At 40.1% G+C, this 13,659-nt stretch overlaps 1 pseudogene; it reads right to left on the reverse strand.

Annotated features, from left to right (window-relative positions):
- Positions 1-7,323: 7,323 nt before the first annotated feature.
- Positions 7,324-12,638, reverse strand: LOC139183598 (beta-galactoside alpha-2,6-sialyltransferase 1-like; annotated as a pseudogene).
- Between the last annotated feature and the right edge of the window lie 1,021 nt (positions 12,639-13,659).

Consider the following 13,659-nt stretch of genomic DNA (forward strand, 5'->3'; position numbering starts at 1 on the left):
CACGGGGAGACCAAGTTTCGGTGAACAAGGCCCGCACTTCATTTTCCAAAGTAGTCTTTATACCTTAAATTGTGCATAGAGGATAATGGGGGAAGGGGTGGAGTCATGCAAGGACAGCAGCTCCTGGTCCTAATCGATGCCAGGCTTTCAAACTTATCATATGCAAAAGTTCAGGTGAATTACATCATCTTCTGGCCAGGAGGCCTGTTAACATTTTAAGAAACTTATCTTTCTCTAAAGGTGATTATTCCAAAGTCAGGCACCAGCCTCCAAAAAAGCATTGGACAAAGCTGCATTCCTATAGGGCAAAGATGAGGTGGGCTCAATCAAGAAAAGAATTAACTCAAGGATCCAAGGTTACAAACATTGAGGCTACTACTTACATTTCTATACACCCATTATATCAATCAATACACTGCCAAGGACACAATGGGTAAGGAGTATGGAGACTTAGCAGCAAACATTGGCCCAGTAAGTGAAAAACCCTTCACCAATACAATTTCTAATCCATCTTTTAACTACTCAAAGGAATCTGTGTTTAGACAGTTTAGAACATCTCTGCCTCTCACAGTTGGGAGGCTCTGAACAATCACACGTGGCCGGAAAAACCTATTCAGGCAGGCTAGAGGATTTCCAAAGGAGTTTGTAGGTTAAACACTGTCACACCCAGGAATTATTAACTGGAGCTGTAAGCTAACTCTTGTTTCAGAGAGAGGTAGTGGGGGACAGCCCCCTGTAAAGTCAGAGGTGTAGGTGAAAGCACAAAGCAGAAAGTAGGCAGACTCTGGTTTTGGGGGTAGATACTCGCGAATTTCCAGGGGGACTTCTGAGGCTTGATCCCGCCTTTGCGTATGCTGAGCCTCCTTCCTCACGACCTTTGTCATGGGAGGAGTTCCTCATGCTGGCTCCCGGCAGTGAGGAACTGCCAGTTGAGCTATTCCAGATCCTGAAAGATGATGCTGTGGAAAGTGCTGCACTCAATATGCAATATGCCAGCTCCCAGCAAATGCCCCCAAGTTTTTATGTTTCAATCAAAATAAATGTGTCATACCAAGAACTAGGAAGGTCTCAAACTCAATGGAAGAAGACAATCATTAAAGCTAACACCAAGATCATAGAGATGTTGAAATTATCTGACAAAGATTTTTAAGTAGCCATCATAGGAATGATTCAAGGAACAATTACAAATATATTTATTGAAGTAAAATAGATTCTGTAAAAAATTCCAATAACAACAGAATTCCCTATGCATGTTGATATGTAGCATAATGTATGGGTAAAATAATTATTTGATCAATTCAGTGGAAAAGTTGTGAAAACCTGAAAGTCAGTCGAAAGGCCAAACTTTGAAGGAGATTTAAGCAGATTGTAGAACACTGATACTGTGTAAAAGTGCAACCCTCTAAAAGGAATGAGGCAATTTTATTTAAATTAAAAGAATTTTACCATATGAGTAAATTAAGTATAATGCAGAAAACTGTATAGAATGAAAAGTAAATATATATCTCTAAAGTATAATCATTTAAACATAGTTTTAAAATATATTTGGGTTCCCCAGGTTGGCTTGGTGGTGAAGAATCCACCTGCCCATGCAGGTGACACAAGATATGTGGGTTCAATCCCTAGGTCAGGAAGATTCCCTGGAGGAGGGAATGGCAACCCAGTCCAGTAGTCTTGCCTAGAAAATCCCGTGGACAGAGGATCCTAGTGGGCTACTGTCTATGAGGTTGCAAAGAGTCAGATGTGACTGAACACATATACATATACACATGTACACACATGTCAGTTACAACTATATTTTGCTTCCCTTGTGACTCAGCTGCCTGCAATGCGGGAGCCCTGGTTTCAATTCCTGGGTTGGGAAGATCCCCTGGAAAAGGGAAAGGCTACCCACTCCAGTATTCTGGCCTAGAGAATTCCATGGACTGTATAGTCCATGAGGTCACAAAGAGTAGGACATGACTGAGAGACTCTCACTTTCACCTTAAGATATATAGAGATAATGACTTAAAAATAGCTATACACATAAATACCTATTCACACTTAAAACAGTTCTAGGAGAGTGTATAAGACACTGACACTAGTGGCTGTAGGGGTGCAGTGAGTATATGTGTGGGCGAGAAACGGGAGTATTTATAGAATCATGGTCTATCTTCAGTTGCAAATCTTCATTGGAATGTGAGTGGTATGGGCCATTAACATGATTGTTCTGTACTGATGTCCACTGATGTTTCTGCTGTTTTAGGAGAATAATTATGTTTGTTGCTGATGTTTGTGAGCTCTGCTTAGCCTCCAGTAATTTTAGTCTCCCTTTTAATTGTCCCAAGTCTCTTCCAGACCTATTCTTGTTGGACAAGCATCTCTCCACCTCCCCTCAAGATGTTGCAAGCACACGTCCCAACATCAATCTGGACATGGCACTGTATGAACACAATTTCTTCTCCTTTGCCCTAGGAAGCAGGATTCCCTAAATGTAACAGAATAATTCTACATCTCCTATTTCCTGGTCTATGACCTCAACTGTTGGAAGATTCAGGCTAACTGAATCTCATCTCCTGTCTGTCTTCTTTTCTGTCTCTCTTTGAGGTATCTCCCTGGAAGCAACTACATCAGTCTCAGAAAGATTTTATTCTTGTAGATTGAGCATATCCCTTACTCATCATTTTATAAGGCAGGGTTCTCCAGAGAAACAAAACTAACAAGCTGTGTGTATATATAGAGAGAGACACATTTATTTTAAGGAACTGGCTCACACAATCATGGAGGGATAATTCCAAATTCTACAGGGTATATTGGTGGGCTGGAGACCCAGGGAAGTGTTACAATTCAAATTCAAAAGCAGTCTGCTGGCAGGATTCCTTCTTACTTTGCAGGATCTCAGTCTTTCTTTCACTGAGGCCTTCAACTAATGGGATGGGCTCATCCATATTTGCTTTACTCAGGATCTACTGATTTAAATTTTAATATCATCCAAAAAAACACCTTCACAGAAACATCCAGAATAATGTTTGGCCAAATATCTGGACAGCTTGGCCTGGCTAAGTTAACACATATGATTGACTGTCACACTTGAATCTTTAGTTCTTCCTTGTGTAACATGATTCTATGGGAAACCTTCTAAATTTCATCACAAATGTGTATGTTCAGCAAGTGATAGAATTTATACAGACTATTTATGTTTTAAAACAAAGATAGGTTTTTGATAATTTCAGTATGGAACTAGCAAATTTGTGGGAAGCAACACTGAAATATTATTTAGGGAGAATGATAAATAAATCAGCTTAATATTTTCAAAATATTATTCATTTTTAGAAGCATACAGATATGTAAAAGTGAATAATAACCAAAATATGTTGAGATTCTGTCTTCTCTCTGAACCTTATGGTTTTCCTATTTTAAAAACTTTTTGATGGGAACATATGGTTGATTTTATAAAGAAAAATAATATGAAATTAAAATATGTATTTCTAAAAAAAATAAATAAATAAAATATGTATTTCTGATACAAAGTACATTAGGAGCTTTTGAAAATATAATTGAACATCTATTTGAAAATTTTAAACAAAAGAGAATTTATTCTACAAATTGTTCTATTTGGAGTTTCACCAAGTTACATAGTTATGGGACCTCTGAACTAGATTATGTGATTGATGAATTAATACCTAATAACATCTTCTTTGAGTAGAAGAAAAAATAATCTCCCTGACATGCAAACTCATCAATGCTACTGGTTACTTTTGCATACTTCCACTTGTCCCTTATAATGAATTTTCTGCTTGGAGATTTTTTTTCCCACAATAGAGACTGAAAAGCAGGTGATATATATTAGACATTGGAACTTGGTTATGGCAGAGGCATTTATTTTATGATCCTTATAGCAGAAGTGGCTAGGAAGTGATAGTCCAAGGTCAAGCTTCAGTCTTCTCTGAAAAGTAAACAATGAATCTTTTTGAAGCATTTTGACAGGGAAACAATTGTTTCCAGCTGAAAGGACATAAGTGTGGGATGTGTACATTATAGTGCACATGTCAAAATTCAGAAATGATAGTGGCTTTACCTCTAACATAAGTAGCCCTGTACTGATGGTTCAGGGTATTTTAACTGAAATCATCAGAATGCACTGTTCCTCTCCTTTTTTCTTGTGGGAAGACTTGTGGCAATAAGTCTTTTTGCAATAAGAAGTCTTTTTGCTCAGTCTTTTCTGAAGGAAGAGTCACTCTCTAAAGATTGATTGACACAAGTCAGCGTGTAAAATTTAAGTTTTTGACTTTATATTTTCTACAAAATGCAAACTGTTTTACCTAATAAACAATCTAGTTCCAAAAGCATGAGAGGATTTTTGTATATTCAGATCTTGATACAATGTTTGATATACAGTATGTGTGCTTAGTCGCTCAGTCGTGTCTGACTCTTTGCAACCTGATGGACTGTATCCCACCAGGCTCCTCTGTCCATGGAATTTTCCAGACACAAATACTGGCTTGGGTTGCCAGTATTGCCAGTATTTCCTACTCCAGGAGAATCTTCCTGACCCAGGGATCAAACCAGAGTCTCTTGAGTCTCCTGCATTGGCAGGCAGATTCTTTACCACTGTGCCACCTAGGAAGCCCCTTGACCTAGGGTAGGTTTCCAAAAATATTCATTCAATTGAGCTGAATTTGTGTGTTTTGTTCAAAAGTAAATTAGATTATCCTGTTTATAACTTTCAAAAAGAACATAAAATATATGTGATTAAATATAAAGCAGGAACAATGAAAACAGTTTGATATTCTGTGTGGTATTTATTCATTCTAATATGTGAAACTGGAGAACAAAATGTTAAAAGTCTCAAAAAACTTATGAAAGCTTTTAGAGCCTAAAAGCCTATCCTAGTGCAGGCGAAAAATCTCAAAGTGAAGGCAACAATAATGCATAGAATTAAAGGAGTAATTAGCAATAAAGAGCTTTCATTGGACACACAAGTAAAACAAATTAAACAACAACAATCTCCTAAGATTCAAAGTTTTCTTGGCCCAAATATCTCATTTTTTTTCTTATTTTTCACTTTAACAGATGTCCCTTTCATCAAAGCCTTCTTAAATACATTGGCTTTGTGCATGTGAACTAATTCTACAAAATATAAATGACCTAAATGTCATTTTCTTTCATTAAATTATATATTATTTGGCACAGGTGAATACTATCCTGGAGATAGTATTTGAAGAGAAGGAAATGGCAACCCACTCCAGTGTTCTTGCCTGGAGAATCCCAAGGACGAGGGGAGCCTGGTGGGCTACCGTCTATGGGGTTGCACAAAGTCAGACACGACTGAAGCAACTTAGCAGCAGCAAATACTATCCAAATTATTCTCAGAGATTCAGAAACATAATATAATAAAAATATATTTATATTAGATGGCTAAGGCAGTAAATGAGGTTGAGATGTTTGAACGGTGTCACTGATTCAGTGGACATGAATTTGGGCAAACTCTGGGAGATAGTAAGGTACAGGGAGGCCTGGCATGCTGCAGTCCATTGCCGGGGACCAGCCCCGGCTGATCCAGGGTATTCGAAGGAGAGACGGCGTAGGCGAAGATCAGGAAACAATTGCTTAATTAAACGTTAATTAAGGATATAAAGAGTGATAGAATGAGGATAGCTCAGTAGGAAAATTCAGTGGAGAAAAGAGGCTGAGTAGCTTGGTTTACGCGGGGGACCAATAAAACTTCAAGACAAGAAGCTTGCACCACTTACGTAGGCCGCAGGCGTCCTTCCGTTCTCCCGAAGGAGAGGAGACACTGAGGCCTCCCCGGTCGGATCTTAGAAGCCCAGGCATAATTAGTAAGCATGGTGGGTTCCGCACTCCAGATGGAGACTCAGCCAGAGTGAGAGAGAGAGCGACATGGGGAGACCAGTATTTCAAGAAACTGATCCCAATTCTTTATTTTCCATGGTCTACTTTTATACACTGAGATGTTATGCAAAAGTCACGCGGGGTCAGCAGTCCTGACTTTTATCAAAGTCAGGTGCTTCATACAAATGTATACAGAGGTCTTAGGGGTGTTACATCATCTTCTGGCCAGGGGGGCCTGCTGACAATTTACGACCCTCTCCTTGTGACAGCGGTCAGTCAATCAGGACACTTATTTCTCCAGGGCTGATTATTCTCAAAACAGACGCCACCCAAATAAAGTTACATTCCTACAGGGTGAGGGTGTAGTGGGTTTTAGTTAAGGAAAGAATTTACTTAGCCTAAGGTCTAATGTGATTAATATCAAAGGTTAATTCTATATATTCATTAATGTGTGTAAGGGCAGGGGATATGGAGACTTAGCAACAAACATTGGCTCAACAAATGAAAAACCCTTCACCAACACAATTTCTAATTAGCCCACTATACTTATACTTATAGTTTTCTAACTTTTCTAAGGAACCTGTTTTTAGAAGGTTTAAAGCATCTCATGCCTCTCACGGTTGGGAGGCTGTGAGCAATCACATGTGGCCGGACAAGCCTGTCAGGCAGGCTAGAGAACCTTCAGAGGAGTTTGTAGGTTAAAACACTCTTGTCACACCCAAGAGTTTTTATTGACTGGAGCTCTAGGTTAACTCCTTCTCCGAAAGAGGTGGTGGGGGACAGCCCCCCGTAAAGTCAGAGGTGTAGGTAAGAGCACAAAGTAGTAAAGTAGGCAGGCTCTGGTTATGGGGGTAGACGCTCAAGGATTTCCAGGGGGACTCCTGAGGCTCGATCCCGCCTTTGCGTATGTCGAGCCTCCTTCCTCATGACCTTTGCCATGGGTGGAGTACCTCACTCTGGCCCCCAATAGTCCATGCAGTTACAAAGAGTCAGACACAACTTGATGACCTAACAACAAGGCAGTAAAATTCATGAAAAGTCACTTTTCAAATAGGGTTTATGAACCCAATGTGGCCTTTTATGTTCCTAGATTTGATAGGTTGTCCATAAACACTCTAATTTATGAATTTTAATGAATGCTTATAAGCTTAGGTCAATGAATATTTCATGAATCTTCACTAATGATTCATAAGAATTTCACTTGAAAGTGAAAGTGAAGTCATTCAGTCCTGTCCCACTCTTCCCAACCCCATGGACTGCAGCCTACCAGGCTCCTCCGTCCATGGGATTTTCTAGGCAAGAGTACTGGAGTGGGGTGCCATCGCCTTCTCCGTGAGGATAGAGACTGTACCTATTTTTCCTGTTTCCCAGGTTCGCAATAATAACATCATTCTGGTGGGGAAAGCAGACCAGTTTTGGCAGCCCTGGTGGGAAAGGTGAATCTTGCATTTACCTAGGTTGGAGGCGGGAGGACCCTCTCTGGAGGGAATGCTAAATGGGTATATATGAGTGAGACAGGAGGCTCTGGGTTTACACACCCCCATGACAACAGGGCAGGCTGGGGTGGGGGCCCTGCCCTTGAGTTTCTGAAGCCCCGGGGGCTCTTGCTGCCTGAAGTGTGGGCTGTGATTATTCAGGAAAACAGTCTTCCTTCCGAGGCCCGGGGTGGCCAGAAGACCGGCTGTAAAATGCCAGTGGGGAAGGGTGAGGGGGCCTGGCTGGGGAGCTTATGCTCCACAGCGAATTGTCCGGAAGCCAGGCAGTATGGCTTTTCCAAGTAGGTAGATGTCCTCGTCTGTGCTGAGGTTGAGATGCTTCACCATGTTCTTCTCAAAAAGGAGTGGGTGGTAGGCACCCATTGTGCAGGCACTTTCGAAATACCTCTGATAGTAGTAGCACACGTCAGTCTTGTGCTTGGATGGGAGGAACTTGTAAATATCCACCTGGTCACACAGTGACATCATCATAATGGCAATGCCGAGTATCCCAGAGGATGGGGGATTTGGCTGGATCAGCTTTGAGTCCCACAGCTCCCAAGGCATCTGGGGCTTGAGGATGTAAAAGGGCTGATCAGGATGCAGCTTATGATAGCTCTTGAAGTTATTGAAGAAACTGTAGTTGGGATTCCTGTACCACTTTGGGATATCTGAATGCTAAACAGTTGGGTCCCACACAATTAGGATTTCTTCATTGTACAAACTGTCTTTGAGGAAGCCTGCTTCTGTGGTGACCAACTGCTTCTAGCTAGTCCCCCTGGGCTGCAAGCCCTCCAGGTCCTCAGGAATGAGCACTCTTCTCCATGGATGTCTATTTTACTGGGCCTGGAGGCCAAGGCTCATTCTTCTCAGGATGATCAAAAACCATCCCAGAGCCTAGTAAAAAATCAGCACGGGTTGTTTGCTTATATGTGGGAAACAATAGAAAAGAAAAGAAAAAAAAAACTCTCCTGAAAAAAACACACAAGTCCATAAACTATCACTTTCCTAGAGCCACCCAGGACAATGAAGAAAGATCCTATAGCCAGGTAACTGGATCAGAAAACAATGAAGCCAGACTTCCAAGGCAGCTCCACAAACAGTGGGAGGGGGCTAGTATCAATTTTAGAATTTTGTGTAGGAATTATTTTAGAATAGATGTAGTAATACTACAGTTTTTTAGATGAAGTATATATGCTAATTGCATTATATTAGCTTATATAAAATACTAATTTCTTCCATCAACTATGTTTTAGTTAACAGAGTCAGAGTAAAAATACTCAGCATGAAAATCTGCTTACTTTGCTGTATATACCATGCAATCAAGAAGCCCATAAAAATCAAGTTTTTAGACTCGTGTCCCTATGCATACTTATATGAAAATATCCTGGTCCAATAGTTTGGCCACCTCATGGCTGACTCATTGGAAAAGACCCTGATGCTGGGAAATATTGAGGGCAGGAAGAGAAGCGGGTGACAGAGGGTGACTTGGTTGGATGGCATCACTGACTCAAAGGGCATGAGTTTGAGCACACTCTGGGAGATAGCAAAGGACAGGGAAGCCTTGGGTGCTGAATTCCATGGAGTCACAAAGAGTCAGACATGAGTTGGCAACAGGATAACAATATCCTTGTCTTATGATTTAATTGTGTATTTAGACTTTCTTTCATTGCCATCTACTTCCTTATTTTTAATCTCTATTTGGTCCCTTCTTCTGTCTTACAAGGAGGAATTTAGGCTAAATGCAGTCTCTGAGAAGGAGAAGGAAGCCTCCAAGAAGTGTGTCATGGCATTAATGCGGATTGTATTTTTTTCTTAAATTTGATAAAACTGACAGGGGAACATTCACTCATTGAGCTATCATTTTATTTTGTTTTTAATATAAATTTATTTTAATTGGAGGCTAATTACAATATTGTAGTGGTTTTGCCATACATTGACATGAATTTGCCACAGGTGTACATGTGTTCCCCATCCTGAACACCCCTCCCACCTCCCTTCCCATACCATCCCTCTGGGTCATCCCAGTGCACCAGCCTCAAGCACCCTGCATCATGCATTGAACCTGGACTGGCTATCTGTTTCACATATGATAATATACATGTTTCAATGCCATTCTCGCAAATCATACCACCCTCGCCCTCTCCCACAGAGTCCAAAAGACTGTTCTATACATCTGTGTCTCTTGCTGTCTCACATATAGGGTTATCGTTACCATCTTTCTAAATTCCATATATATGCTTTAGTATACTATATTGGTGTTTTTCATATGGCTTACTTCACTCTGTATAATAGGCTCCAGTTTCATCCACCTCATTAGAACTGATTCAAATGTATTCTCTTTAATGGCTGAGTATTAATCCAAGTCTACGCCCCAACCAGTAACGCTGAAAGCTGAGGCTGAATGGTTCTATGAAGACCTACAAGACCTTTTAGAACTAACACCCCAAAAAGATGCCCTTTTCATTATAGGGGACTGGAATGCAAAAGTAGGAAGTCAAGAAACACCTGGAGTAACAGGCAAATTTGGCCTTGGAATATGGAATGAAGGAGGGCAAAGACTAATAGAGTTTTGCCAAGAAAATGCACTGGTCATAGCAAACACCCTCTTCCAACAACACAAGAGAAGACATGGTCAACACCGAAATCAGATTGATTATATTCTTTGCAGCCAAAGATGGAGAAGCTCTATACAGTCAACAAAAACAAGACTGGGAACTGACTGTGGCTCAGATCATGAACTCCTTCTTGCCAAACTCAGACTTAAATGGAAGAAAGTAGGGAAAACCACTAGACCATTCAGGTATAACCTAAATCAAATCCCTTATGATTATACAGTGGAAGTGAGAAATAGATTTAAGGGCCTAAATCTGATAGATAGAGTGCCTGATGAACTATAGAATGAGGTTCGTGACATTGTATAGGAGACAGGGATCAAGATCATCCCCATGGAAAAGAAATGCAAAAAGCAAAATGGCTGTCTGGGGAGGCCTTACAAATAGCTGTGAAAAGAAGAGAAGTGAAAAGCAAAGGAGCAAAGGAAAGATATGAGCATCTGAATGCAGAGTTCCAAAGAATAGCAAGAAGAGATAAGAAAGCCTTCCTCAGCGATCAATGCAAAGAAATAGAGGAAAACAACAGAATGGGAAAGACTAGAGATTACTTCAAGAAAATTAGAGATACCAAGGGGACATTTCATTCAAAGATGGGCTCAATAAAGGACAGAAATGGTATGGACCTAACAGAAGCAGAAGAAGTTAAGAAGAGGTGGCAAGAATACACAGAAGAACTGTACAAAAAAGATCTTCATGACCCAGATAATCATGATGGTGTGATTGCTCACCTAGAGCCAGACATCCTGGAATGTGAAGTCCAGTGGGCCTTAGAAAGCATCACTACGAACAAAGCTAGTGGAGGTGATGGAATTCCAATTGAGGTCTTTCAAATCCTGAAAGATGATGCTGTGAAAGTGCTGCACTCAATATGCCAGCAAATTTGGAAAACTCAGCAGTGGCCACAGGACTGGAAAAGGTCAGTTTTCACTCCAATCCCAAAGAAAGGCAATGCCAAAGAATGCTCAAACTACTGCACAATTGCACTCATCTCACACGCTAGTAAAGTAATGCTCAAAATTCTCCAAGCCAGGCTTCAGCAATATGTGAACCGTGAACTCCTGATGTTCAAGCTGGTTTTAGAAAAGGCAGAGGTACCAGAGACCAAATTGCCAACATCTGCTGGATCATGGAAAAAGCAAGAGAGTTCCAGAAAAACATCTATTTTTGCTTTATTGACTATGCCAAAGCCTTTGACTGTGTGGATCACAATCAACTGTGGAAAATTCTGAAAGAGATGGGAATACCAGACCACCTGACCTGCCTCCTGAGAATCTGTATGCAGATCAAGAAGCAACAGTTAGAACTGAACATGGAACAACAGACTGGTTCCAAATAGGAAAAGGAGTACCTCAAGGCTGAATATTGTCACCCTGTTTATTTAACTTATATGCAGAGTACATCATGAGAAATGCTGGACTGGAAGAAACACAAGCTGGAATCAAGATTGCTGGGAGAAATATCAATAACCTCACATATGGAGACAACACCACCCTTATGCCAGAAAGTGAAGATGAACTAAAAAGCCTCTCAATGAAAGTGAAAGAGGAGAGTAAAAAAGTTGGCTTAAAGCTCAACATTCAGAAAACGAAGATCATGGCATCTTGTCCCATCACTTCATGGGAAATAGATGGGGAAACAGTGGAAACAGTGTCAGACTTTATTTTTTTGGGCTCCAAAATCACTATAGATGGTGACTGCAGCCATGAAATTAAAAGATGCATGCTCCTTGGAAGAAAAGTTATGACCAACCTAGATAGCCTATTCAAAAGCAGAGACATTACTTTGCCAACAAAGGATCGTCTAGTCAAGGCTATGGTTTTTCCTGTGGTCATGTATGGATGTGAGAGTTGGACTGTGAAGAAGGCTGAGTGCCAAAGAATTGATGCTTTTGAACTGTGGTGTTGGAGAAGACTCTTGAGAGTCCCTTGGACTGCAAGGAGATCAAACCAGTTCATCCTAAATGAGATCAGTCCTAGGTGTTCATTGGAAGGACTGATGGTAAAGCTGAAACTCCAATACTTTGGCCACCTCATGTGAAGAGTTGACTCATTGGAAAAGACCCTGATTCTGGGAGGGATTGGGGGCAGGAGGAGAAGGGGACAACAGAGGATGAGATGGCTGGATGGCATCACCAACTCGATAGACATGAGTCTGGGTGAACTCCGGGAGTTGGTGATGGACAGGGAGGCCTGGAATGCTATAATTCATGGGATCACAAAGAGTTGGACACAACTGAGCTTCTGAACTGAATTGAACGGAATTTGTATTATTATAGTAACCTTTGATGTCCATTAAAAACAAGATAACAAAATTTCCTTCTGGCTTCCAGAAATCTTAGCAAAAGACTCTACATGGATTTCCAATGCATTTTCTTACCTCTTCACCCCACAAAAAGAGACCTTAGTTGCTTCTACTTAAAACATAAATTTTATTTTGTTTGTTTTTTCATTCCCCAAAATATTGATCCCCATCATAAAAATGTATTAGGCAATGTTTGCTTTGAAAATTTGAAAACAGGCCCAATGAGTGAGAGATTTTATGAGTCACCATAGAAACTATGTTGTATTAATCACCTTTAGCTCTACAGCAGATCACTCACAAATCTAGTTTTTAAACAACTGCCATTTATTACTTCCCACAGATGTCTGTGTCGATTAGACACTTTTGCTGATGTAGGGTATGCTTTGCTGACCTCAAGTCCGTCTTGTCTAGACATCAGGAGGTCATCTAGGACTGGTTGGTCTAGGGTGGCTCATTCTTATGCCTGGAAACTTGCTACATACTAGTTGGAGTTACAGGGGTGATGTGATCATTGTGTTTTATCAGGTGACAGGCTACTCTAGGCTTTTTTTTTTTTTAATATATATAAACTAGATTGCTTATTTCAATAGCACTAAGATAGGGAATGTCTCAGTGAAGATGCAGTTTTCTTCTTTCTGCTTGTGCTACATTTGCTTCTTCACTATTAACCAAAGTGATCTGCATGGCTGTGCTTAGAGTCAGTATAGGAGGCAACCCTCTGGACAGGGAGGACTGAATAAATTATAGCAATCTATGAGAAATTTTATATCTGAATAGTTTTGATTTCCTCCACAAAGATACACAATATCAAAGATTTTATTTTGCAAAGACTAGGTTAGTATGGAAAGGAAGGCTATCGGAAGAATTGGCTTCAACTACAGAGAGAGTGAAATTAATAAGAAAAAATGAAGCTAACATTACTGGGTATTGTCCAGGGCTGGTGTACACACTGATGTTTTCCTTCAAAATTTGTTTTCTTCTCCATTCTGGTCCCCGTGTAAACATTTATAAGCTATTAAGTGCCTGAGTGATTTGAAATACCAACTGATCCAAATTGTCAGTGCCAACAGGCTAGAAAATAATAGCTAGCTGACCAAATATGGTATGAAGATAGAAATAAATTATGATTTTTGAAACTTCTGCATACTTTTTGAAAATTAATTTCAGAATAAAATGGTGAATCTGTCCAGATGGCATCTAGACAATTAATAATGTCATAAATCATTACTTTTTTTATGTGAGAAAAAGGTTTACTACAGTCCAACATCATTATTCAGTAAACAGTGAAACTTTATAATGGTAGAACACAGAATAAACACTACAGCCATTCACTTTTGTTTAAAAATTCACATTATTTTGATACATTTATATTATTCAGTGTCTTTATGCATAATTTGCATAATTAAAATATGAGTGCTGACTTATAGGATAATTGG

Source organism: Bos indicus, chromosome 6, assembly GCF_029378745.1.
Source record: "Bos indicus isolate NIAB-ARS_2022 breed Sahiwal x Tharparkar chromosome 6, NIAB-ARS_B.indTharparkar_mat_pri_1.0, whole genome shotgun sequence".
Classification (NCBI taxonomy): Eukaryota; Metazoa; Chordata; class Mammalia; order Artiodactyla; family Bovidae; genus Bos; species Bos indicus.